General features: G+C 45.9%; 1 long non-coding RNA gene across 1 annotated transcript; it reads left to right on the top strand.

The window, feature by feature from the left end:
- The first annotated feature begins 499 nt into the window (after positions 1-499).
- Positions 500-25,662, top strand: LOC141567112 (uncharacterized). The gene is made up of 4 exons (XR_012489506.1): positions 500-875; positions 978-1,217; positions 21,115-21,271; positions 24,352-25,662. It is a non-coding gene; the product is annotated as an uncharacterized LOC141567112 (long non-coding RNA).
- Positions 25,663-27,297: the final 1,635 nt, after the last annotated feature.

Raw genomic sequence — 27,297 nt, 5'->3', positions numbered from 1 at the left:
ACAGGGAGAGAGGACTTGGGGATGAGCCTGCAGCCCTGCAAGGTAGCCCTGCTGCTGCTGCAGGCCATGGTCTTGCAGGGGTGTTGGAGGGACGGTGCCCTGCACTTGATCCCCACCTGGCCCTTATCTCAATTCCGTTGTCTGCTTGTCTCTCAAATTCCAACCCCCCCGCCATTGTGGTGTGGTAGAAAGGCCAGTGGCCTGGGAGGTGGAGGCCTGAGTTTCAGACCATAAGTAAGCGTTGCTGGGACTTTGGCAAATCAGTGAACTTCTCTGGCCTTGCTTTCCTCCTTTGTACAAAGGGGATGGGATGAGAGCAAGAGTTTCTTTGTTTTTCTTTTTAATGAGCTCTTTCAGGCCCCAGGGGCGCCTTGGAGAAAACAAAGAAGCTACTGTTAGAAGGTACGAGAGGGAGGAGCCCCTGCCCGCCCTTCACCGTGTCAGCAGATCTGCTCCACTTCTGTCCATTTTCCAGACTGGCATTCCATGAGGACCTGTAAGCATTATTGGTTGCAAGCTACAGAAACTGACTCTCCTGACCAAAGAGAAAGAAAATGTATCAAAAGGATAGTAGAGCCAGGGTCAGTTATTCAAAGACTCAACCAGAGGTTGGAGGACTAGGTTTGGGGTCAGAGGAATGATGCCAAGAGCGTCTGAGAGGCTGCACTGGTGGGCATTCTTCCATCAGGAAGGCTGCCTTCCAGCCAGTCCCCTAGCCTTGGGATTTTTGTTCAAGATTGAGTCCAGGAAGAAGGCATTCAGGTGGCTGAGCTTGCCTCTGGGATAGGAAGAAAGTACATGTCCTCTTGGAATTCCAAAGTGGGCAGTGATCACTAAAAAGTATTTCCGAACAAGACCCGTCAAACTGGAACAAGGTACTATTTTCCAAGAGGTAAACCGAGTTAGGAAGGAAGAAGGCGTGGGTGCTCAGCAGTCGTGGGTATCAATGCCGACTATGCATTTGCTTTTGTTTGCAGGAGAGTCCACTGTTACGCCATTCAAAAGCACTGGCTAAGGATCCCTCTGGACTACAGTCAAAGACATTCATCTCATCCAGCTGTTCTCTGTTTTTGTTTTGTTTTTTTACCATAGAACTACCACACATGCCTCTGAAAGTCCCTCTTCTCCTGACAGCTGGTGGAGAGAGGGCAGGAAGGCAACTGTCTTGAGTTGGTTCTCCAAGAAAGCAGAGCTGGAGAGTGGAGGCTTGCGTGCAGGTAATTTAATTTGGGAATGGGCCCCATGGAGGGGGGGCCGGGATACACCCTTGAGCTGATCAGCACTGTGGATATGGGCTCCGGAGGACCCTCTGAGGAGCCTTTTAGACTGGCCCCCAGAATTCTCTAGCTGAAGGACAGAAGAGGGAAGTAGTTATCTGCTCCCTCCTGCCTCCCATTGGTCAAGGTTGCCCATGGTGTGTTAACACGCTTGTGTTTCCGGGTTTGGATGTACAGCAGAATGGCCGAGTGGGTTCCCGCACAAAATGGCGGCTGACAATGCACAGGGTGGGAAGTGAGAAATGTGAGATGCAGCTGTGGCCAGGTGCTGTCGGGTCCACCTGGGCATATATCACGGCTGCAGCGTCAGTTGGAGGCAAAGCCAGGTAGGGAGGGCACCAGAGGGGTTTCACACAATAACTCTTTTGCCACTCCCCCTGCCCCTCCCTCTTAAATGGACGTTCACAGGACATTGCTGCTGTCAGGGCAGCCTGGTGCCCAGCGGAGTTTGCACATTGGTTGGTGAGGCCTCAAGCCTGTGACAAAGGTGCCACCTTTGACTGTCTGCACTGCGTACCGCACAGTTTGACAGCTGACGTTGCCCTGGGGACTTCACACGGCTTTCCCAATGCCTTTTCCTTAGAGTTTGTACACTAGTCAAAAGGCACCACTTTTGCAGAAGGTACTCACAGGAAGAAATTCGCCTCCTGCTCACCCTACAAGCAGGTTCTGTCCCAAGGTGAGGTTCGGTGCTATCTAGGGCCGGCAGTCCAAGGGAGCAACGAGGGAGTCTGTGCCGGGCAGAGCCAGGTCAGTAGAGGCTTGAGCAGGTGGGCTTGCTGGCTTTTGCTCAGGCTGCCCAGATAAATTAGGGGAAAGCTTAGGTTTGAACCTAGTTTTGTCCTCAGCCAAACTGTCCAAACCTCATAGGAGGGTCCTGGGAGCTTTGTTGTTGAAACTCTGCAGTGTCTGGGGACTCCAAATGATCCTCACCGGGGTCTGAGATAATTTTATGGGTTTTTGTTTTTTAAAGTTCACTGGTCTCCAAGTGAAGCCAAGAGGTCAGGCTTTCTCCTATGGCATGTCCCCTCAGGCCCAAGCCCTGTACTCTAACCCTGGATGGAAGAGATTGCTACTGTTATCATTTTATTTTCAGTAAGGATTCATTAATAACCACTTCCACTTGCCAATATTTATCAGGTCCGAAGCACTGTGCTAAGAGCTTAACGTACCTCAGATTCTAATTGTCCCTTCCTTGGGGACATCTTCCTAGACTTCCCTTTGCTCCCCGACCCCTTCATTGTATGACTGATTGAACTGCAAACCTTCCCTTTGAGGTACTTATCTCAGTTGACACTTTTATTTGTGTCATTTTTTGCTTAATGTCTATCTCCCACACTGGAAAGAGAACTCACCACCACTCACCAACCTACCTCACACCCACCATGCTTACTAGATGACAGAATGATTAGATATCCTTACCAGAGACCTGCAAGGTAGAGACAGGATTAGAACACAGGTCCACCTGGCTTTCAGACAGGCCTTCACCATCGTGCCCTGCTGCCCCCAGTGCCCAGGTGCGTTCTCTCTTCCCCTGCCCTGTCCTCCAGTGAAGGGCAGGGGTCCCACCCTCTCTCTGCCCTTCTTGTTTTACCTCCTGGCCCTGTCATCTAGGTCCTGGCACTCAGCCCTGTGACCCCTCCAGCTGCAAATCCTGCCCTTTGCAAATGCCTTCCGTATCGTTCAGTGGCCTCTTGGCTGGCTGATGGCACGCAGCTCCATCTGCTGACATGGCATGGTGCCTGCTCACAAGATGGCATGCTATTTTTACCCAGCTTAGGTGCCAAGTGAGCCAGATGTTTTTCAGCAGTGCAGGGAAGCTGAGCATTGCTGGGGTGGAGGGAATCTTCCAAATGTCAGCTCTGCGGGGAGGCTCTGGGACAAGCAAAGGAAAGGTTATGCCTGGAAATGGAGTTTCCCCTAAGGAGTTTCCAGTTCCTGGCACCTGTCTGTACTGGTTATGGCACACGCCGGGCTGGGATGGTCTGCCCCAGGGAGGAAGTACCCAGGTCAGTGTGCCCGCAAGGGCATGTCCTCACCCTCCTGCTGGAGGCCTTTCTTCTACTGCTGAACTGGCTGCGTGGACAATTCCAGCTTTGGCTGGATGCCCTGAGAACTGGCTGGGTTGGGCTGAGTACAGGCAGTCTTAGGATCAGCTTTCCCTCAGGACCGATGGAGCAGAGGTCAGCTGCCTAATCCCTGCTCTCTCCTTCCTGCAGGGGGTGACCCTCGGCTGAGGCATGGCCCCCACATAACAGCCAATTAGAAACAGGGATGTGTATGGCCCTGGCTCCCTGTTTTCCACCCCTCACCTGTGTGACCTTGAGCGAGTCACAACCTCTCCAAGCTTCAGTTACCTCAGTGACCTCCCAGGCCCCTCCGAAAAGCTCAGGTTCCAATGAATTGTAGAGAATTACTACCGTTTTGCCAAGCTTTGCTGACCTTTCCCCAGGACCAGCCATTCTCAGACCCGCAGTGGGGGATGAGCAAATTCTGTTCTTCCAACTCAGTGAGTGCAATTCTCACACCCATATGTGAATCCCATTTTTCTCACCCTGGGGGGACTATTTCAGAATGCTCAGACCACCTGCAAGAGGCTGCCTCCAAATCCAAGTTTCTGGACAAAAGACACCCTTCTCCATGAGGGCTGGGGTCCACGTTCAGAAAGAGGAAGTGCTTGCAGCTGGGACAACTGAGCGGAGAAAACTAGCTCTCAGGAGGGGTTCCTGTGGTCTGAGCAAGCTAGTCTGGCTGTCCTGAGCACACCTGAGATGTCTGCCCTGCTGGGCCAGGGTGCCAGTGCTTCACAAACTTGAATGTGTGCTGAACCACTGCAGATCCTGTCAAATGCAGTTTCTGATTCAGTCCATCTGTAGAGGGGCCCCTAGAGCCTATGGGGCAGGCAGACGAAAGTCCCCTCCAAGATGTCCATGTCCTAATTCCTGGAACCTGTGAAATGTCAGGTTATATGCAGAGGAGAATTAAGGTTGTAGATGGAATTAAGGCTGACCTTCAGATGGAAAGGGTGTGCTGCATTATCCGGTGGAGCAATGGAATCACAGGGGCCCTTACATACAAAAGAGGGGGGCAGAGGAGCTCAGAGTGACACAATGTGAGAAGGACTCAGCCTGCTGTTACGGTGGCCTTGGAAACAGAGGAAGGGTCCATGAGCAAGGACTGTGGGTGCCCCTAGAAGCTGGAGAGTGCACGGAGATGGATTCCCTGAGGGCTCCAGAAGGAATGCAGCTCTGCCGACACCTTGGTTGGAGCAAGGGAGACCCATTTCAGACTTCTGAACTACAACACTGGCAGGTAGCACTTTGGTGTAGCTTGAAGTTTGTGGTGATTTGTTACAGCAGCAAGAGAAAACCATGCAGTCTACATTTCTGAAAAGCTCCTGGGTAACCAGTCCACAGGGGAAGTGGCAAAGCTGCAGGTCCCCCAAGTGTGGGGCTTACTTACATCTGGGCTGACTGAGGACTTAGAGGAGGGAGCAAGCTGTTGAGTGGCTTCTGGCTTTTCATGACCCTGTTTCATCTCTGTCCCTTTATTCCTCCCTATGCAGAGAACACTTGAGGTCTCTCGATATGTTCCAGGTCAGGGGGTTTCCTGGTCTTTGAGCCCCCTGAAAGAGCTGGGGAAGTTACTGTAAGGGCCCCGTACACTTGTGGGTGCTGTTGTTACCCGAATAAGTGAGGCCCCACGCAGATCGTGTTTTTCAAATGTATGCAGGTGCCATGACTAGGACTGCATACAAGGTGGCTGTTTAGAAAAAAGGCTGTGAGGCTTGGCCACACGCTGAGCTCCATCAGGACCCAGGCGCCCAACCTGGTCTGGTCCTCCTTCCTCCTCCACATTACTCTTTTCTCCCCAGCACATGCTAAGTGACTCCAGTCTCGCTGGAGTCTTTCTGCCCTTGGCCATGGGCCTTTCCTGCCTCAGCTTCTGAGGGCCTCCTCTTCATTCTCCCTATCTGAGTCGGAGGGCCCCTCTTGGGGGCCTTCCCTGACTGCCCTGAGAAGCTAGCTCACCTGGTACTCTTTCTTATTACTCCAGGTGCATTTCTTTGTTATTACAAACTGTATTAAACAGTTATTACAAACTGTTTAATACAGTTTGTATCTACATACTTATCTGAAGTGTTTGCTTGTTTACCATCTGTCTTTCCCTCCAGATTGAGTTCAGCAAGGGCAGGGCTGGGGCACTTGTGGTCATTGGTGCCTGGACACTGAGCACTCATTCTGTGATTAATAGAGACTTGTGGACCAAGGGATGGAGGGATGGATGGATGGATGGACCGATGGATGGACGGACGGACGGACGGATAGACGGACCTCTGTGCCCACATGAGAACTCAGGAGTGTACCCTCAGCACTCTGAGGCTCTGACGCAGGGTTCTCACTGTCTCCTAGAGTGCAGGTCCCCAAGTCCCTCTGTAAAATAGGAGGCCCTGCCTGACAACGCTTGTCCCTGTTTTCCTTCCCATTTCCTTCCCCTTTTCATCTCTCCTCCCGCTCTCCGAGCTTTATCTCTGTGCAAGGAGAGTGAGCTTTGTTGCTGTCCTGCCAGTGTGATTGGTTGTCTTCTGATGGGAAAAAGATGCATGCTGGGTGCCTGGGCGACCTTTCATTTTTAATCTCAAGTCACCAGGGCTTTTCTATGGCATGATGCTGAATCCTAGTACTTGTTGTGGTTTTATCCCCAGGGCTTGTCTACTTGATGTGAGTCCTGACAGCTGCCAGAAATACTGTTTCTGGTCTTCCATCGCATCTTGGTGGGGGCTGCATAGGCTGAGACCATAGGAATTGACTTCGATTGTAGTGGGCAGGGCTGCAGGCTAGAGTGCAGGAACAGCTTCCTGTTGATGGAGTGGTAGACAGAGACAGGTTTCCCCATGCTGCCAGGAGTATGTCCCTGGAGAGGTCTGAGGGAGAGACGACTCTGTCATTTGGGGCTGATTTGAATACAGTGGGGTCTGGAGGCAAGATTTAGCAACAGGGACCCTGAATCTGTGAGTTTATGGCTGCTGTGACTTTACTTTTTTAGATTTTATTATCAGTATTTCTCACCATGAGTGAGGGCATTATTAAAAATCTTTAGTCCTTATAGATGCAGAATCTGAAACTAAGGGAGGTTAACTATCTCATTCAAGGTCATACATCAACATGTCCTAAAAACAGGGCAGTTTGGGCACACACAGGGAGAATACCACATGAAGATGAGGCAGAAATGGGGGTGATGCAGCAGGAGGCAAGGAATATCAAAGAGTGCCCGTAAGCCATCAGAAGTGAGGTGAGAGGCCTAAAGAAGAATCTCCCTCGGAGCCCTCAGGAGAAACCCACCTTGATTTTGGATTCTAGTATCCAGAACTGTGACAGAATAAATTTCTATTGTTTTAAGCCATCCAGTTTGTGGTACAGCTGCCCTAGCAAACTAATACACACCCAAATCGCTGTAATAGGTCCTCACACCAATTTCCTGTCCCCTCATGCCGTCCCTCACCCTGAAACCCTGACTGTAAAGGACGCTCCAGTCACAGCCAGAGAGATTTTCTTAAAATGAAACTGGGAGCAGATCCTCCCCGAACCTCGTCCTTTCTATCACTCTGCATTCCATTTCTGACCAACCCCAGTTATCAATATCACACACACACACACACACACACACACACACACACACGCATATGTGCACATGCACATATGCAGTCTTTCCATTTCTCAACAAGCCAAACTCTTTCCCTCCTCTGGGCTTCAGTAAATGCTGTTCCTTTCCATGAAACACTGGTCCTTCCACTTTCCCTATTTATCTATCAGGTCTCACTTTCTCAAGGGTCTTTGCTGGTCACCCAACAATTTAGGCCCCTGTTGTTCTTTTTCCTAACACTTTCTCTTATTCATAACAGAGACCAGTGCTGGGCCGCCAGCAGGATGCTAGGCGTCCATATCAACACACAGAATTGTCGTGTTCAGAAACATTTATTGCAATTGGACATCGCTGTGACATCCAAGCAAGTTGACTGGTAAACTTATCTCATTGAGCAGGGTTTAGATAGGCTCAAGTACTGCCCAACTCACATGGTACAAACTACATACCTGTTATGCACAGTAGGACCACACAGTGGTCTGTGATGGATGAGAAATAGAAAGTAACAGGTCCTTGCCCACAGACCAGAGCCCCGTACACAAACCATTACGAGTCATCCTATTCTAATTGGTCTGCAGGCTGTTTCCTGGTGGTGGTGACTCTGTCCTGCTCACCACTGGTGGGCTGGCACAGAGAAGGAGTATGATCATATTGGATACTTGAATGAATGGGTTGGATTCTGATAGGCAGTGGAGGGGAGAAATTTCTAGGGGGACAGAGGGCCTGAGGCCAACATTTGAAGTTGAGAAACCCCTGGCAAACCAGAGACTGCATGCAGTATTTTTAAAAGCCTGATGACTTCACATTAAGGAATTCCTCAAATCTTAATATGGGGCCCAGCCGGACGGATGGAGAATTCCAGAGGAATAGATGGATACTTTCAATCTTGGGCTGCATTCTGTTTTCACAATTGTTTCTGGCAGAACCCTAAAGAAAAATGCAAACCAGATGTACAGAGAAATATTTCCTTTGTCAAGAAGAAAAGAAAAAGTGGTTTGTCCTGCTCTTACTTTGCTGCCCCTCAAATGCAGGCCAGACTTCCAAACTACCTTGAACAGCTTGAAGAGACTGCAGAAACTCGTCCAGCTCCCTGTGCTAGTAACTGGGAGGCTTGAGCTGGTGGCTCCTGCCCCTCCCTCAGGGCTCTCCAAGCTGGAGCAGCAGATGGAAATGTGATCTTTGCTCCTCCCCATAGAAGAGTGAGCCCTGGGGCTGCATAATGAGCCTGGAGCTTAATTGAAATAAGAAAGCTTGTGCAAGCAGTTTTGATGGGCTGCAGGGAATTCGTCTTTCCCTTGCATTCTCCAGAAAACACCATCGCCTGTGAAGGCCTCTTTAGTTCTCCTCCTCCAGGCTCCAGGCTCCAGACTCCCTGCCCTGATTGCTGGTGACCTTGACCCAGAAGAGCCAGCTTTTGTCCAAACAAGAAAGCAAGCCAAGTGTGCCTGCAGCAGCCCTCACAGACAGTGAAGTGTCCCGTCCGGGGCTGCCACTCTCCCTCCCCAAGCCTATCAAAACACACCCGTTCATCGCAGACTCCAGCTCATCCGAGAGCCTCGTGCGCAAGCACGAGAGAAGCATCAGCATCACCTGAGCGCTCAGGACTGCAGATTCTCAGACCCCACTTGCACCTTTTGACTGCAAAACTCTGCAGACAGCCCAGTGCTCAGTGACTTCTTAACAAGCCTCTAGATGACTCATGAGCACTCACATATGTCCCTAGGTTCTCCTGCCCACATTCCTAAGGGACCAGGTGGGTGATCTAAATGAGGAAATGAGTGTACCTGCTCATCTAAGGGAGGAGCAGCCAGTGAGCTTGAACCAGCAGTTGAGGCAGATTTTGCCAGATCTTTCCATTTTTCAAGAGTGGCGGAAAATATGATTTTTTTTTTGAAATGTGAAATCTCCCAATTTTAAAACTTTGGCTTAATTTTTTTCTAGACACAGTGCATGCCTAGTCATTTCCATCAATGATAACTTTATTCTCCCAGTTCCATGTTCCATGGACCAAAAGTTATCTTTGATTCAGCTGACCCCACCTCCCACCTATAGGGACATCCTATCAGCTTCCCCTTCAGAACGCAGCCAGCATTCAGCTACTGCTCACGTCTCCACTTGCCTAGGGCCCTGGGCCATGGTACCAGCATCTTACAGGAGAATTGCAAATCCTCCTGCTAGGTCTCCTGGCTTTCACCTTTGACTCACGCACTCGACTTTTAACAAGGCAGCCAGAGTGACCCTTTACAAACCGGGACAGATCTTGTGCTACCTTTGCTCTCACCTGGCCATGGCTGCTCATTCCACTCAAGGTGGAAGCCAAAGCCCTCCAGGCTCTACATGACCTGGCACCATAGCTACCTCACCCTGCATCACCGCCTGTTCAGCAGCACTGAACCCCCGCGTTCCTCCAGGAGGCCAGGCACACTCCGCCCGCAGGCCCTCACGAGGCGCTCCCACTGCCTGGGACATCCTCATAGCTCCTCTCACTTCCTTCAAGTGTTTGTTCAAATGTCTCTTGCTTAGTGAAGCCCAGCCTGGCAGCCCTGTTTAGCATCCTGGGCCTGGCATGCCGAATCCCCTGCAGCCAGCTCCATTTATTTCAGCACATACACACATAACATAATATCTACATATATATTTATTTGACTGCCTCCATCTGTTAGAATTCAAGCTCTGTGGGGGCAGGGATTTCTATCTGATTGACTAATGGAACCCTAGCATTTAGAATGATACCTGCACGCTGTAGTTGTTCAGTAAATAGATGTTGAATGAATAAATGAATGAATGCAAACTAGATATTGCTGCCAAGCAGCCCTGCACTTAGAGTTCAATAGGAATTTCTTGAAGATTTGCTCCAAGACCTCTACTTATTTCAGTCCTGTTACCAGCAGATCACAGGAGGATTTAAGAACAGAAAGTATTTCTGGGATCCTTGAATCAAGAGCGATTTCCCTTTCCTGTGTGTGGCCTAGTCCTGCCCACATCTAGACAAGCACTCATGCCCTCACCGAGTTCTTTCATTCTGGACAGTGGCTTCTCTGAAGCCTACACAGTAACTGACCTAACCCAACGTTTTCCAAAACATATTCTTTATAACATTGATTCCATGAGAAATAGGTTCTGGAAATACATACCTACGTACACACTCTCTCCTTGGAGCTCATAATACATGTTACCATTTTAAAGGCTGCAAGAAGTCTGGTTGTGAATTTTTTCTCTATTTGTTCCTGTGTTTCTCAAACTCGTTGGATTACACAACCCCTTCCCCAATAAAACACCTATTAACAACCTAGGACACAAATATCCTCGGTAACCAGTTTCATATTTTTCATCCTTTTGTGGGCAGAAGATGGGAGCTCTAAGACAGTATTTCCCATCCATTTTTTCAGCCACATGAATCACTAAATTTCCTTTTTGTTTGCCTAAACCTATTTGAGTCAGTTTTTCTGTCATTCGTAATGGTGAGAGTCCTGACTGAAATAGATAAGGTTAGGGTGGTGGGGTAGTACAAGTTGGGAGAGCAGTACAGACAGAAATTCATAGTTAGCTTGAAAGCATGGGCATGAGGAAGTCTCAGTATCTCAGCAAGTTCATAAACTGAAAAGTTTAAAGGTAGCTCCAGCTTCAGGCATGGCTGGATCAAGGATCAAACCATGACATTTGGACTCAGTGTCTACTTCTCTTCCAGTTCAGTGTTCCACTCCAGATTCCCCTCTCATGGTGACAATATGGCTATCCCAAGTGCCAGCCTCACCTCCTCTTAGCTTCAAATCCAGCTAGATAAAGCCAAAATGTTTTCTGATAGCCCCTCAAAAGTCTTTAGCTCCACGCTGATTGGACCTCCTTAGGACACCTGAGCATCCTTGCACTGTGGCCAAAAGGATGGGATGCACTGACTGGCTTAGGATCAGGCCTTCTATTCCATTCCTGGAGCTAGACTTAGAATCTACAGGGACTGAGAATTAATAAAGAATGGATTCCCTGTGAAAATCAGCCATTATTGCTGGAAGCAGGGGGGATGGGTGCTGAAAAGGTAGTGTTCAAATGTGCACTATTCAGCCCATTGCACACAATTCCAAACACTCAAACTCCTCCAAAAAACAGTCCCAGACCTCCCAAGCTAGAACTAAGCATCCCTCTTAAGGAATGAGAGTTTGACGTCTACAAACAAATACCTGTAGAACACCAACTCAGAACTGGTGAGAGGGTGGCTGTTTGCATCAGGGAGGTGGCCGGGGCCAGGGTGCAAATGGGACGGATGCAGGAGATATTGAAAGTTGACCTCAGTAGGACTGGTGATTGATTGGATGTATTTCATGAGGGAAAAGACTTAGAGCTGTGTTTCTCAGATTCTAACGTGAGATGACCTGTGGGGGTGGGCAGCTTTTTTTTTTTTTTTTTTAATTTTATTTTATTAAATTTATTGGGGTGACAATTGTTAGTAAAATTACATAGATTTCAGGTGTACAATTCTGTATTACATCATCTATAAATCCCATTGTGTGTTCATCACCCAGAGTCAGTTCTCCTTCCATCACCATATATTCGATCCCCCTTACCCTCATCTCCCACCCCCCAACCCCCGCCCCCCTTACCCTCTGGCAACCACTAAACTATTGTCTGTGTCTATGAGTTTCTGTTTCTCATTTGTTTGTCTTGTTCTTTTGTTGTTTTTGGTTTATATACCACATATCAGTGAAATCACATGGTTCTCTGCTTTTTCTGTCTGACTTGTTTCGCTCAGCATTACTCTCTCAAGATCCATCCATGTTGTCACAAATGTTCCTATATCATCTTTTCTTACTTCCGAATAGTATTCCATTGTGTATATATACCACAACTTCTTTATCCATTCATCTATCGAAGGACATTTTGGTTGTTTCCATGTCTTGGCCACCGTAAACAAAGCTGCAATGAACATTGGAGCACACGTGTCTTTATCTCTAAATGTTTTCAGATTTTTTGGGTAGATACCCAGGAGAGGGATTGCTGGGTCATATGGCAATTCTATTCGTAATTCTTTGAGGAACCTCCACACTGCCTTCCATAACGGCTGCACCAGTCTGCATTCCCACCAACAGTGTATGAGGGTTCCTTTTTCTCCACAGCCTCTCCAACATTTGTTACTATTTGTCTTGTTGATGATAGCCATTCTGACTGGGGTGAGGTGATATCTCATTGTGGTTTTGATTTGCATTTCTCTGATGATTAGTGATGTTGAGCATTTTTTCATATGTCTATTTGCCATTTGTATGTCCTCTTTGGAGAAATGTCTCTTCAAGTCCTCTGCCCATTTTTCAATTGGGTTGTTTGTTTTTTTGTTGTTGAGTTGCATGAGTTCCTTGTATATTCTGGATACTAGCCCCTTATCGGAGGCACTGTTTGCAAAAATCTTCTCCCATTCAGTTGGTGGCCTCTTTATTTTGTCAATGGTTTCTTTTGCTGTGCAGAAGCTTTTAAGTTTCATATAGTCCCATTCGTTTATTTTAGCTTTTACTTCCATTGCCTTTGGAGTCAAGTTCATAAAATGCTCTTTGAACCCAAGGTCCATAAGTTTAGTACCTATGTTTTCTTCTATGCAGTTTATTGTGTCAGGTCTTATGCTTAAGTCTTTGATCCATTTTGAATTAACTTTGGTACATGGTGACAAATAGCAGTCCAGTTTCATTCTTTTGCACGTGGCTATCCAATTCTCCCAGCACCATTTATTGAAGAGGCTGTCTTTGCTCCATTGTATGTTTTTAGCTTCTTTGTCAAAAATTATCTGTCCATATTTATGTGGTTTTATTTCTGGGTTCTCAATTCTATTCCATTGGTCTATGTGTCTGTTTTTCTGCCAATACCATGCTGTTTTGATTATTGTAGCCCTGTAGTACAAGCCAAAGTCAGGAAGTGTGATACCTCCATTATTGTTCTTTTTCCTTAAGATTGCTTTGGCTATTCGGGGTCTTTTGTGGTTCCAAACAAATCTGATGATTTTTGTTCTATTTCTTTAAAATATGCCATTGGGATTTTGATGGGGATTGCATTGAATCTGTATATTGCTTTGGGTAATATGGCCATTTTAACTATGTTGATTCTTCCAATCCATGAGCACGGAATGTCTTTCCATTTCTTTGTGTCTTCTTCGATATCTTTTAAAAATGTCTTACAGTTTTCAGCATATAGGTCTTTCACATCCTTGGTTAAGTTTATTCCTAGGTATTTTATTCTTTTTTTTTTTTTTTGCAATTGCAAAAGGAATTGTTTTTTGTATTTCTTTTTCTGAGATTTTTTTGTTAGTATGTAGGAATGCAATGGACTTTTGTACGTTGATTTCGTAGCCAGCAACTTTATTGTATTCGTTGATTGTTTCTAATAGCTTTTTGGTGGAGTCTTTAGGGTTTTCTATATATAGCATCATGTCATCTGCAAAGAGTGATAATTTAACTTCTTCATTCCCAATTTGGATGCCTTTTATTTCTTTCTCTTGCCTGATTGCTCTGGCAAGGACTTCCAACACTATGTTGAAAAGCAGAGGTGATAGGGGACATCCCTGTCGTGTTCCTGAACGTAGAGCAAAGGGCTTCAGTTTTTCTCCATTAATTATGAGATTAGCAGAGGGCTTGTCATATATGGCCTTTATTATGTTAAGGTATTTTCCTTCTATACCCATTTTATTAAGTGTTTTAATCATAAATGGATGTTGTATCTTGTCAAATGCTTTTTCTGCATCAATTGATATAATCATATGATTTTTGTCCTTTATTTTGTTTATGTGATGTATCACATTGATGGATTTGGATGTTGAACCATCCTTGTGCCCCGGGATGAACCCCACTTGGTCGTGATGAATAATCTTTTTAACGCATTGTTGTATTCGATTTGCTAGAATTTTATTTAGGATTTTTGCATCGGTATTCATTAGAGATATTGGTCTGTAGTTTTCTTTTTTGTGCTGTCCTTACCAGGTTTTGGTATCAGGGTAATGTTGGCCTCATAAAATGAGTTAGGGAGTACTGTCTCTTCTTCATTTTATGGAAGAGTTTGTGCAGAATTGGTATTAGATCCTCTTTGAAGGTTTGGTAGAATTCACTAGTGAAGCCATCTGGTCCCGGACTTTTGCTTTTGGGAAGGTTTTGGATGACTGATTCAATTTCACACTGGTGATCGGTCTGTTTAGATTTTCCAGTTCTTCATGGTTCAGCCTTGAAGGCTATATGTTTCTAAGAACTTGTCCATTTCTTCTAGGTTGTTGAATTTGGTGGCATATAGTCCTTCATAGTATTCTTGGATGATCCTTTGTATTTCTGTGGTGTCCGTGATAACTTCCCTTTTACGTTTCTGATTTTGTTAATCAGTGTCTTCTCTTTTATCTTAGTAAGTCTAGCCAAGGGTTTGTCAATTTTGTTAATCTTTTCAAAGAACCAGCTCTTTGTCACATTAATTTTTTCTATTGTCTTTTTGTTCTCTATTTCATTTAGTTCTGCTCTAATTTTTGTTATTTCCTTTCTTCTGCTGACCTTGGGTTTTACTTGTTCTTCTTTTTCTAGTTCTTTAAGGTGTAACATGAGGTTATTTATTTGGGAGTTTTCTTGTTTCTTGAGATAGGCCTGTAATGAGATAAATTTCCCTCTTAAAACTGCTTTCGCTGCATCCCAAAAATTTGGTAGGATGTATTTTCATTGTCATTTGTTTCTATGTATCTTTTGATCTCTCCTCTAATTTCTTCTTTGAACCAGTCCTTCTTTAAAAGTATGTTGTTTAATCTCCATGTATTTGTGTTTTTTGCCGCTTTCTTTTTACAGTTGATATCCAATTTCAAAGCCTTGTGATCAGAGAATATGCATGGTATGATTTCAATCTTCTTAAATTTGTTGAGACTGATTTTATGTCCCAATATATGGTCTATCCTTGAGAATGTTCCATGTACACTAGAAAAGAATGTATAGTCTGATGTTTTAGGATGAAGTGCTCTATAAATGTCAATTATGTCCATTTCATCTAATGTGTCATTTAGGGCTACTATTTCGTTATTTATTTTCTGTTTGGATGATCTATCCATAGCTGTCAATGATGTATTTAAGTCCCCTAGTATAATTGTGTTTTGGTCAATTTCTCCCTTTAGTTCTGTTAGTAGTTGCTTGGTGTATTTCGTGCTCCCTGATTGGGGGCATAAATATTGATGACTGTTATGTCTTCTTGTTGTACAGTCCCTTCACCATTATGAAATGTCCATCTTTGTCTCTTGTTATCTTTTTCACCTTGAAGTCTGTTTCATCTGATATCATTATGGCTACACCTGATTTTCTCTGGGTACCATTTGCTTGGAGTGTCAATTTCCACCCTTTCACTTTGAGTCTATGCTTGTCCTTGTAGCTGAGATGTGTCTCTTGGAGACAGCATATGGTTGGGTTTAGTTTTTTGATCCAATCTGCTACTCTGTGCCTTTTTATTGGTGAGTTCAGTCCATTTACATTTAGGGTGATTATTGATATGTGAGGATTTCCTGTCATTCTATCTTTAGTTTTCTGGTAAGGCTGTGTCTCCCTTGTTTCTTTGCCTTTTTGTTGTCTATTATTTCTGTGTGGTGGTATTCTATGATGTTTCCCTGTTTCTTCTTTTATTTCAGTATATATTTCAATTCTGGATTTATTTTGAGTGGTTACCCTTAAGTTTATGTAAAAGAAAGTTTGATATTTAGAGTATTCCATTTTCTTCAGCACGCTTACTTTCTCCATTCCCATATTCCGGTTCAGGCCTTTACTCTCCCCCTTTTTGAGTTGTGGTTGCCACAAATTGTCCCTGTTGATGGTGGTCGAATAGCCTCCTTTAGTATTTCTTGTAGTGCAGGTCGTGTATTAGAAAATTCCCTCAGCTTCTGTATGTCTGGAAAGGTCTTTATTCCTCCTTCATATCTAAAGGATATCTTTGCTGGATATATTATTCTTGGCTCATGGTTTCTCTCTTTCAATAGTTTGAATATTTGGTTCCACTCCTGCCTGGCTTGTAGAGTTTCTGCTGAAAAATCTGATGATAATCTAATGGGCTTTCCTTTGTAAGTTACCGTCTTCTTTTCCCTGGCTGCCTTGAGGATTCTTTCTTTGTCGTTGATTTTAGACAGCTTCAATACAATGTGCCTTGGAGAAGGTCTGTTGGGATTGAGGTAACTAGGTGTTCTATTTGCTTCTTGGATTCGAGGGTCCAGTTCTGTCCACAAATTTGGGAAGTTCTCATCGACAATTTGTTTGAATATATTCTCTGTTCCCTTCTCTCTTTCTTCTCCTTCTGGTATGCCTATTATTCTTATATTACTCTTTCTGATGGAGTCTGAAAGTTCTTGTAGAGTTCTTTCATTTCTTTTAAGTCTCAAGTCTCTTTCTTCTTCTATTTGTGTCATTTTCAGGTTTCTATCTTCGATGTCACTGATTCTTTGGTCCATCTGGTCAACTCTACTACCTAAGATGGTTATTTCATTCTTAATTTCTTCTATTGAGTTCTTAATCTCCAGAAATTCTATTTGGTTCTTTTTTAAGATTTCAATCTCTTTCGTAAAATGCTCATGCTGTTCTTTGATTGAGTTTCTGAGTTCATTTAACTGCCTATCTGTGTTTTCTTGTATCTCATTGAGTTTTTTCAGAACTGCAATTTTGAATTCTCTGTCATTTAAGTCACATATTTCTGTATGTTTAAGTGCCTTCTCTGGAGATTTTTCACTTTCTTTCTGAGCTATCTTGTTGCCTTGGTTATTCATGGCGATTACTGGTTTACTATTTCTCTTCCTAGACATCTACAGGAGTGACTTCTGCAACAGGTTGATAGAAAGCGGTCTTTCTTTTTTTGCCAGTACTTGTTGGTAGAATGTTTTATTATTTCTCCAACTGCAACTTATTTTTCTTCTCCCACATGGTAGTGCTATATTTTCTCTGCACTATTCCAACTTCTCACACAATGGGGGGATTCCCTGGGAGACGGGCTTCTCCTCTGTTAATAGTTCATCTAGGTCACAGGGCTCAGTGTCCCGGTGGGTATGCGGAGAGCTTTTGATGTTCCAAAGCTCTTCCAGCTCCTGATTCAGAGCCCGTATGTTTCAGCAGTTCTGTTTACTCCTGCAGGGATCCGCCCAGATAGGTGGGGTCAGGGGCGGGGTGAGTTGTGAGAGGTGGCCCAGAGCAATGGTGGCGACCACCACCACAGCCAGTCCTGCTTCCACAGCTCTCTCCCCTTTGCTGGAACTAGTTGGGCTGTGAATTTGTGTTTGCAGTCCACAGTTCTCAAAACAGCAAATTTTCTGTTGTTTTGATCTGACACTGCTACTGTTTCGCTTCTAGCACCGGGCAGGTGGGGGCGGGGCGAGCTCTGGGAGAGGAGGAAGGGGGTGGCTAGTCTCAATGCCTAAGGCTCCGTTCTCTGCTCGGCAGTGCGGGCTTAAACCACCGTTTTCAGCCTTTTTCCCTCAGTCTTTTCTCCGAGGTCTCTGCCGTGAGCGTTGGGTTCAGCCGTGGTAATGCTGCCACCTCAGCCCTGTGGAGCCCTGGCGGAGCCCTAGCAGTCCGAGTTCTTCCCTCTCCTGCAGCTGCGGTGGTTCCGGGAAGCAGCGAGCTTGGCGCACTGAGCTGGGTCTGCGTCCTGCGCCCGAGCGGCTCCGTCTCCGCTCACTTCTCCCTTTCCTCCTCCCTCCACTCGCGCGAATCTCCCACCTGTAGGTGATTTCAGTTGGTTAGTGGGCCTCTTCGTCTTGCCTGTCTGCTGTGCAGGGAGTCCTTTATGGAGTTTTTGTTGTTCGATTCTTTGTAAATTCCAGGGGCGCTTTACAGAGGCTCACCTCACGCTGCCATTTTTCCGGAAGCGCAGTGGTGGGCAGTTGTTAAAATGCAGATTCCAGCTCAAGTTCTGGGGTAGGGCTTGAGATTCTGCTTTTGTCACAAGCTCTGGGCCCCCTGAACACACTTGAGTGGCAAGCACTTAGGGCCTCAGTGTCCAATGTGGTAGTCAACAGGCATATGTGACTATTAAGCACTTTGAATGAGGCTCGTCGAAACTGAGATGTGTTGGAAGTATAAAGTACACACCAGATTTCAAAGACTTAGAATATAAAAAGACCATAAAACATCAACTTAGTAAATCCTACTGTTGAATTAATAATATTTTGAATGATTTAGGGGTCAAGTGAACCATGTGATTAAAGTTAATTCCAGTTGTTAATTCCTTTTTACCCCTTTCTGAGACAGGGGTAGTTAGCATATTGTTAGGTAGACAGGGAGGTCCCTGGTGGAATAAACAAGAGGCAGCCATATTCTGAAACTCCAGTTCTGGAATGTCTCCTTCATCCCAGGACAAAGATATGAGACTACGTCTTGAGGTTAATAAATAATCTCATAAATCCCTTTTGACTGGACAAAGGAGCAGATCTGATAGATAGGAATGGGTTATTTCATTAATCCCTTCAGGATGGGCAAACAGGGCAAACCTGATATATGAATTCTATTAAAAGTCTCCAGTCCCCTTCCCCAAGCAGGCAGGGGAAGGTATAAAAGTAAGAACTTTTGCCTCAGTCGCTGGGCAACCCATTTGGGACACCCACTCATTCCGAGAACTATGACTCTTTACTCTGTACTTTTAATAATCTATCCTCTTTTACAACTCCTTACCTCTCCTTGGACCGTGTTTCCATTCTTCGGTTTCACGAGACACGATCCCAGCACAAAGAAAATATCCTACATCATGGTTACTAAAAAATTTAAAGGGACATATGTGGCTTGCATTACAGTCCACATTATGTCTTTGGACATCTCTGGCTTAGAGGGCTCATTCTGGAAGACTTGGCTCAAATATTTGTTCCTTCTGGGAGCTTCTTGACCACTCCAGCTGAAGGAGATGTTTCCCATAGGCACTCTTTTTCAAAAACCATGTACGTGTCACATATCATCATTGCTTTGCTCTGTTGTAATTGTCAATTCTCCAAGGAGAGTTCAAGGGTCCTCCAGGACAGACACTGCCTGGCTCTGTCTCACCTTGTGAGCCTGTCATTCTCCTCACGAGGATTGTTGATTGAAGCAGGCTTCTCTGTTGGCACGTGGTTGCCTCCTGAGGCTCTGGCAGAGTGCCACTGAGCAGACAACAGGGCAGAGCTTGCTTCTCTGGAGCTGGTTTGGTAGAACCTCTGAAAGTTGCTCATAGGCCGAGAGAATATCGTTCTTGGGACACAGGGAGGAAGGCAGAAAAACTGGTGGCTTCTGAGGGAAGAATTTCCATGTGCTTCTACCCTCTGTATTTACCCTCAGGGCAAGTGCTGGGCCATGCTCTTAGGTGGCATGGTCATTCCTTTAACGGGTCAGGCAAACTGGCATGCTCTCTGCCTCCTGCTTCTCCCTCTTTGTGGCCAGAGAGTTGTGGGACTGGCGTGTGGCCCCATGGAAAGAGGCCCAGCCATCTCCGTCTCCTCAATGCTACTATTTCCTCCCTTCTTCCTGTCTGGCAGCTGGGCATGGTGTGTGGCCATCCCCGCTCCATCCTGGGCCCTGGGGAGCAGCCCGGTTCTCTCTCTGGGTGCACCTCACTGGATGAAGGGTAGCATTAGCCACGGCTCCCCCTCTTCCTTACCCACATTGTGGGGTAAGTTCTGAGATGCAAGTTTGCCTTGGGGAGGTTCTCCAAATGCAGACTGTGAAACGAGGCTTGGGGTGCAAGATGCTTATTAGGAATCAAGGTCTGGCAAGGGAATGGAGAGGGAGCTGGACTGGAGCTGCAGTGCAGGCCTGGCAAAGCCTCAGACTTGGCCAACCGGGCAGCGAGCTTTGGAGCCAGTGTCACCTATCAGTGGCGTGGTGGAAATGGCCTGGTCCGGGAGACGCCTGGCCTCTCCACAGTGGGGGCTGCTGCTGAGCCACATTCCCACAGGTTCCTTCATTGAGGGGGTGGTCTCTGGGTCTACCACAGACCTTGACACAAGCATTTGGGTGCAAGCAATTTATCTGAGCGGTGATTACAGGGGGCAAGGTGAGAGAGTGGGGAAATGAAACAGGGAAGGGAGGAAAGTCAATACAGGTGAGTTAATGATCAGGTTACTGCCAGAGACACCTGGGCTCAGTTCCCCTGGGGACCTCTGGGACACTGCACAGGATAAGGAAAGGTAAGGAAGTTGGGTGCTCCCCGCATGAGGCAAGGCCTGAGGCAGTGATGGGGGGCACCTTAGGGCTCCTGCCTCCAGGGGACCTCTGCTTGGACACTGCTGCAGCCATGATGACAATTAGATTCAGCCATTTAGGAAGGAGCAGCTCTCCAGGCAACACTGCCCATTTTACCAGCATCCTCTGCCTCGAGGGATGGAACCCTTGCCTGCCTCAGCCAACAGTGCTCTTGCCACTGGTCCTTGGGAATAACCTATCTTCTTTGGAGCCTCAGGAAAAGCAACCCAGGAGAGATCCTGGAGTCTCATTTGGTCTGGAATGCCCAGCTCCTAGCATATGTGTTCCATCAGTGTTTGTGGCTGTAACGGATTCTAAAGAAGGGCCAAGGGGAGGAGGGAGGGATCTGAGTAGGAAGAGCCCTGAGTGTATCCTTCAAGCACCACCAGTTACTAGGACTTCATCCAGTTCCTTCAGTAAAGCTACCGGTGCGTCCAAGTCCAAAGTGAAGACAACACTGAAACCATCTCCTCTGTCCTAATAAAACAGTCTCTGTCTAGCAACTGCTTCCCATTGATGTCAGACATGCCATTCTCTCACTTAATCCTGTCACCCTATGACATCAGTGTTAATATCAACACCCCTGTATTAAAGATGGGGGAAATGAGGCACAGAGAGGATCATGGGTGTGCCTAAGCCTGGGCAGCTAGAAAGTGGCAGAGGAGGGAACTGAACCCAGCCTACCTGTCAAAGCCAGGGATCCAGCCCTCAACAGGTGCTCTGATGAAGAGCTCGCTTTGCCAGAACTTAGTCCAGCTTTCCTGGTCAAGCTCTCAGTTCAGCTCTTCCAGAGATCAGAAGCCGAGGCTGGTGGGAGCCATGCTGGTTACTGGCCAGAACAAGTCCACTGCAGGTCAAAGGACCTCATGCTGTGAGGAATGTGCTCACCATGAACCTGGCAGACGTGCCAGTACTCAGGCTTTTCAGTACCTTCCCTGAGAAGAGCCCCTTAGACTCTGGGGAAGAGTCGGGGTGGGGTCCTTGCTGTCCTCACCGAGTCCCCACGCTCTGTCCCATGCCCTCCTCAGCTCCTGCCTGTTGCCCTGCAATCACCCCTACAGGAAGTACAAAACCTCCTTCTAACTCTTCACAACGCAGCCTTGGAACTCGAGACTGGTTTATCAGCTTCCCTCTTCCTGAAGTTCCCAGTGATGGAGCCAACCTCGTTAAAAGGACAGGACTAAGGTAAAATGAAATCAAGCACTCCCCATAAATGTTTCATTTGATTTCAAATGAAATCAAGCCCCCCTGATCTTCTGGGGGTCTCTGCCAGGCCCTCGTATGCCCAAATTCCAGATCCCAGGAAGTGGGCCAAGATGGAGGAATTAACAGCTCTTCCTGCCTCTGATTTCTGTGATCCATGAAAGTGTGTGACAGGGAAGACTGAGATACCACTGGGAGAGTAAAGGGGACACAGTGATTAAACCGAGCAGTGCTGTCATACAGAGAATAAGATGAGAGACCTGGGGAAGAAAAGGGCCAGGGAGTTGGCACCAGGAGTCAAGGCTGGATTGGGAAAGGGGCACGCTGCGGACTTCTGACCACAGCTGAAGGCCCACTGTGCACAGGTGGGCAGGGACCCCGGAAAGGGGCAGAGGAGAACGAGGCGAGGAAAAGGGAGCAGCAGTGGTGTTTATTAAGTATTTACTATGGCCAGACCTTTCCCATTCGTATCTCATTCAATCCTCCTAACAGCATTGTGAAGTGTTAGCAGTGGGGGTGGTAGTACTACTACCATGTTTCCCCCAAAATAAGACCTAACCAGACCATCAGCTCTAATGTGTCTTTTGAAGCAAAAATTAATATAATACACAGTATTATATTATAGCCAGTATTATATTATATTATAGCCAGTATTATATTATATTATACCAAGTTTTACATTATATTAAAATAAGACCGGGTCTTATATTAACTTTTGCTCCAAAAGATACATTAGAGCTGATGGTCTGGCTAGGTGTTATTTTCGGGGAAACACGGTATTAGCAGGGGTGGCAGTGGTAGTAGTGAGAGTAGTGATAGTGGTGGGAATAATGGTGGTAGTAGTGTAGCAGTGACTCTATATCTTCATTTTTAAAATTTAAACCTCTGATATTATTTGATTTGACAGAGGTTTGGCTTGGGACTTTTTGAAAGTTTTTTTTCTTCCTTTCTTTGCTTCCCTTTCCTCCCCCCAAACATGATGACTCTGTCTGTTTACTGTGCATTTACTATGCATACCAGTTCCAACAGTTCTGTTTACTTTGGGCCAGTGTGCACACCTGGCCCAGTAACTTGGGAGGGGTTTTTGCATCTGTATAGGATTCATTCCTGACCCTGGGGCAGACCAGCCTCTAGGAAGCACCTTTTCTTGAAGTGCCTGGCCAACTTCTTCTTTTGCTTTGTTCCTCCTTGCTTGTCTATAAAACCTTGTGGCGGTATTGAAAGAGAAAGGCAGTCTTTGTGACAGGAAGTCCACTGTCTTCCCTTAGTTCTGGCATTTTGGAATAAATCCTACTTTTCTTTCCACCAACCTCACCTCTAGAGTTTTAGCTTTCGTGTGGTGAGCAGCTGGACCTTTTGATGGTAACAGTAGTTGTAGAAGCACTAGTAGTAGTACTAGTACTAGTAGTGGTGGTGGTGGTAGAAGTGACAGCAACAGCAGTAGTAACAATAGTAGTAATGTAGCAGCAGTAGGAGTGATGGTAGTAATAGCAGTGAAAGTGGCACAATTAATAGTTATATTAGCAGTCCCAGTAGTAGTGACAGATATTGTAGCTCTTGCACTTCCATAGTGATAGTTACAATGTCCTAAGTCCTTCCCATGTCCCCAGCACTGTGCTGTCACCTTTATATGCATTCACTTGTTGACTCTTCACAAGGATCCCATGAGAGAGTCTGAGCTTGCTGAACAAACCCAGAACACTGAGTGTACTCTGCTGTCCTGTAGCAGCTCCAATGTTCCAGCACTTTAGAGAGGAGGAAACTACGACCCTCACTTGTCCCATGACTCATGGTAGAACCAGGATTTCAATCTAGGAGTCTGAGTGCATGCAGAGCCCCTGGCAACTCTGTTTACTGCTTCTTCTTATCGCCTGTGACTGACAGCACAGTGACACCTACTAGTTCAAACAACACCGACTCATGTGGGCCAAACGGTCTCCCACAGCCACCCGGTCTTCCTCTGCCTTGTACAGCGACAGCAGCCACAGACAACGTGTCATGAAGCGCAGGCAGGGCTGTGTCCAATTAAACTTTATTTACGAAAGCATGTGGCCGGCAGGTAGGGTAGCCAGATAAAATATTTTATTTGCTAAGTTTGGCAACTTTATGTAGGCTATAACTAGACGGTGGGCTATAGTTTGCCAGTTTCTAATGTAGTGAATGCCTAGTTTTTGCACTTTACAAGCATTCTCTTAATTCCTAGAACACATCGGTGAAGAAGGAGTTATGATTCCCATTTGATAGATATGGAAACTGAGACAGAGGGGAATTCAGTGACTTGCCCAGCATTGTATAGGTGGCAAGTGTGGAGCTAGGTTTCGAACCCAGGCCTATTTGACTCCTTAGCTTCATTGTTCCCAAAAGACTTGAGGAACAAAGAACCAGTGCTCCCAGCAACCCCATAAATTTAGGCCTCCCGGAAGTGCCTCCCTGCCTCTCCTCCCACTCCTCTATCTCTGAAACCAGCTGCTCTGCTCCTCGTATCTGATTTAACCTGGATTAATGAGAGAAGAAAGACAGAGGATGATTAGCATGGCAGGGCAATGTGTTGGGGCATCATATTTCCTGGTGACAGTTCTGAGTATTTGGCCTACTAGTGGCTTCTTTTTTAGAGCATGTGGCATTAACTGCTGACTCCTCATGTAAGCTGGCTTTACTCCTCTGGCTTTACCCAAGCTAATGCAGCAGAAGAATGGCTATGGGGCCCATGAATTCTACTGCTGAGTCTAGGTCAGTGGTTCTCAACTGGGGGTAGGAGGTCATTTTGTCCCCAGGGGACAATGGGCAATGTCCGGAGACATTTTAGGTTGTCATAACTCAGGGGAGGTGTTACTGGCATCTGGTAGAAGAGCAAGTATGCTGCACAGCATCCTACAATGCACAGGACAGCCCCCACAACCCCACAATAAAGGGTCAGCTAACCAAAATGTCAGTAGAGCCAAGGTTGAGAATCTCTGGGCCACGGTACTGGTGCCGACAAATGGGTCTACTTTGGACCTGCTTGCTCCCCTCCTTTGGTCCCAGCCTCCTTACTGTCACACTGCTTCCCCATTTCATTGCAGGTGGGAGATAGGGTGTTGACCAGTGAAGGTTCTTCAAGGTGAAAAGCTCTGGTCATTGCCTCCTGTTCCCTGTTCTCTGCAAAAGGTATCTTCCCCTCCCCACCATAAACTTCACTCCTACTTGCCAGGCCTGTTGCATCAATCAGTGTCTAACCAGAAAGACAATCCCTTCAACTATTTGCAATAGTTCAATTGAATGTGGGGAACTGGAGGGGTTGAGAAGACAAGGAGATGGGCCACTATTACCTGTAAGCTATGGAGATGAAAGCTGCAGGTGGAGATTACAAGATTCCAGTGGCCAGGGTAACCTATGAAGTGGCCTGTCCATTGAGAACTGAAGCATGGAGAAGATATTGTTGCTGAAATGGACAGAATGGAGAGGGAGAAAGACTTCCAGTGCCTCCAACTGGGCAAAACAACATGGCTAAAAGTCAGCTAACCCAGGAAACTAGGAAATGCAGCTCCCAGACTTAGCTCCTGTGAGATGTAAAGCAGACCAAGGGGAGGGTGGGACATGGAACTGAGTGCAGCAGACCCAGGACTGGCTTACCTATTGCTCTTGCTAGAAGGAAGAAGTGGAAAGATTCTGGTTGTGCCCAGCAATTCTGGGCTGGTTTCAGACTTTCCCAAGAGAAGGAGCTTGAATGAAGAAATGAAGTTACCTACGAGTTCCCAAAAGCATCTCGAGGAGGACCCTTGTGTGGGAATCTTTTGTATATCTGTATTCAGAAGATCCTGGATGGTAGTACAGATGCTTGGGTCAGCTTCCGGTGGAAAGTTGTCTCTCAAAGTAGGAAGACCACCTGGATCAAAATCCCCTGGGGCCATTAATCATGCCAATTCCAGGCCCCCACCCAGAGATCTAGAATTAGAATCTTCAAGAGAGGAAGGGGAAGAGACAGGGAATCAGCATTTTTAACAAAATTCCCTAGTGGCCCTTCTATCCTCTGCGGTTAGTAAACCACTGCTGAAAGGTCACATTAGCACGTGATTGGGGACCTCTACCCTCCAAATTTCCCACTTAGTTGATAAGCTATGGATATAACTCAATTATTGCCATTCTCTTCTTTGCAATAGTTTCCTTGGAGTGTGGGAGTGTTTCCTATGGGCACGTTATATTGTTAAACTAGATTCTTTATAAAAGGGAAAACTGATCAGCTGTTGTTTTCTTTCTGCTTGAATGAATTGTATACTGTGTGTGTGTGTGTGTGTGTGTGTGTGTGTGTGTGTGTATGTAGGGGCATACGGGGATGGGAGAATGGCCCAACATCCCAAGAGAAGGTTGATTTGTGATTTACAGCCCCTATAAAGTATTCCTGACCCTGAAGTCCATTTCTTCTATGGGCCAATTCCCTCTCTGAACTCTTCTCTAATGGTAATAAAAATCAGTTCATTTTTTCTGAAAACCTACTGTGTGTCAAACACTTTGAATATGTTACTTCAATTCCTTACAACAGCTCTGTCATGTAGGTATCAAATTTCCTCATAGCGATGGATGAGGAAATAAAGACATAAAGACGTAAAATAATTTGCCTGAAATCATGGAACTAGCTGTCAAAGAAAAACCATCCAGCCTAAGAGAAAGCTTCTAAGAGCTTATTTGAGCCAAACTAACGACAATTGCTGGAAAGCAAAGTCTCAATGGATTGATAAAATACTCTGGAAAATGGCCGTTTTGCAACTTATTTCATACATTAAAATCAAAGGAGGAAGGTTACATGGAATCCTTTGGTTGTAGATTAAGGGGTTGGGAGAAAGCAAAGCGGGGAAATCTCTGAGATTGGATAAAAAGCAAAATGGAGACACACACACTTCTTTTACATTGGTGGGTACAGGATAGTAGAATTTTACAGCACATAGAGATAGTATTTGGGGAACAAGAAAACAATGAGAGATTTTGTAGTTTCCTGTTCTGGTGTGGTGGGTTGTGCCCCCTGGGGGGTCTGGAGAAGTGATTACTCTGATATTCCAAGGGTATGTTATCTTAGATGCAAAAAGAGGACAGACAGGCTCACTTAAGGTGAAGACTGACCTTTGTCAAGGAAGCTACAGGCCAGGACTTGCTTTTAGTTAGGAATTTTTATGTTCAGATCATCCTATGTGGTTATTTTCAGTCTCCTGGGCTTGTCAGGTTTAATATGTGGCTCGTTTTCCAATCACATAGCAAAGCAATGGAAACAGGATATGCAATATACTTATAAGTTTCAGAATAAATCCTCTTTTTTTCATCACTCTTCCAGGAAGATTATGAATCAAATTAATATTTAAATGCTCAGCTGGCACTTCTGGCACGACAGTGTGAGGACCTTTGCTAACCCATACCTTGTGAAACTGGGAAAAATGATATAAAAAAATTTACATCTGTGGAAATGATCCTAAGGGCACACAGAAAATGAAAAACCCTTTAAAAACCTACTAATATTCAATAAGAACTGTGAACGTCTATGAAATTTGAACAAAGACCCACTCCTAAGCTCAGCAAAATGGAAACTCCATTTTAGACTGATACAGCTAAGAATACAGGGATTCCTCTTGATTTAGCTCTCAGCATGTTAGAATTTCCCATCCTGCTTCCCACTACCTGGCTACCTGTTGCTGAGGGGAAGTTTTGGGTGAGTGAGGCTAAGAGGTGGAGACTCCCTTCTTCTATCCAGTCCACACTTATGGAATGGACACTGGACCACTGAGAACATTGGGGCTCAAATAGCCCTTCTTCTGGCTTATGGGTTGGGGATTCCACACTGAGAGAAGCCAAGGTGACTTGGGACTGCGGCCCCTCCCTCCAACAAATGCTAGCTCAGATAGAAATGCACTATTGTCCCTGTTCCAACCACCAGACCCTTGGTTTAGAGATTTTGCCTGGATGGAGAAACAGGCCCTAGAACAGAGAGCTCTAAATTTATCCCAAAAAGAACTGACTTTATTTACAACCAAGTGTGGAGAAGT

The sequence above is a fragment of the Rhinolophus sinicus genome, linkage group LG10, assembly GCF_036562045.2.
Source record: "Rhinolophus sinicus isolate RSC01 linkage group LG10, ASM3656204v1, whole genome shotgun sequence".
Taxonomy (NCBI): Eukaryota; Metazoa; Chordata; class Mammalia; order Chiroptera; family Rhinolophidae; genus Rhinolophus; species Rhinolophus sinicus.
Note: the sequence above shows the minus strand (reverse complement) of the source record. Positions and strands in the feature narration are given on the sequence as shown.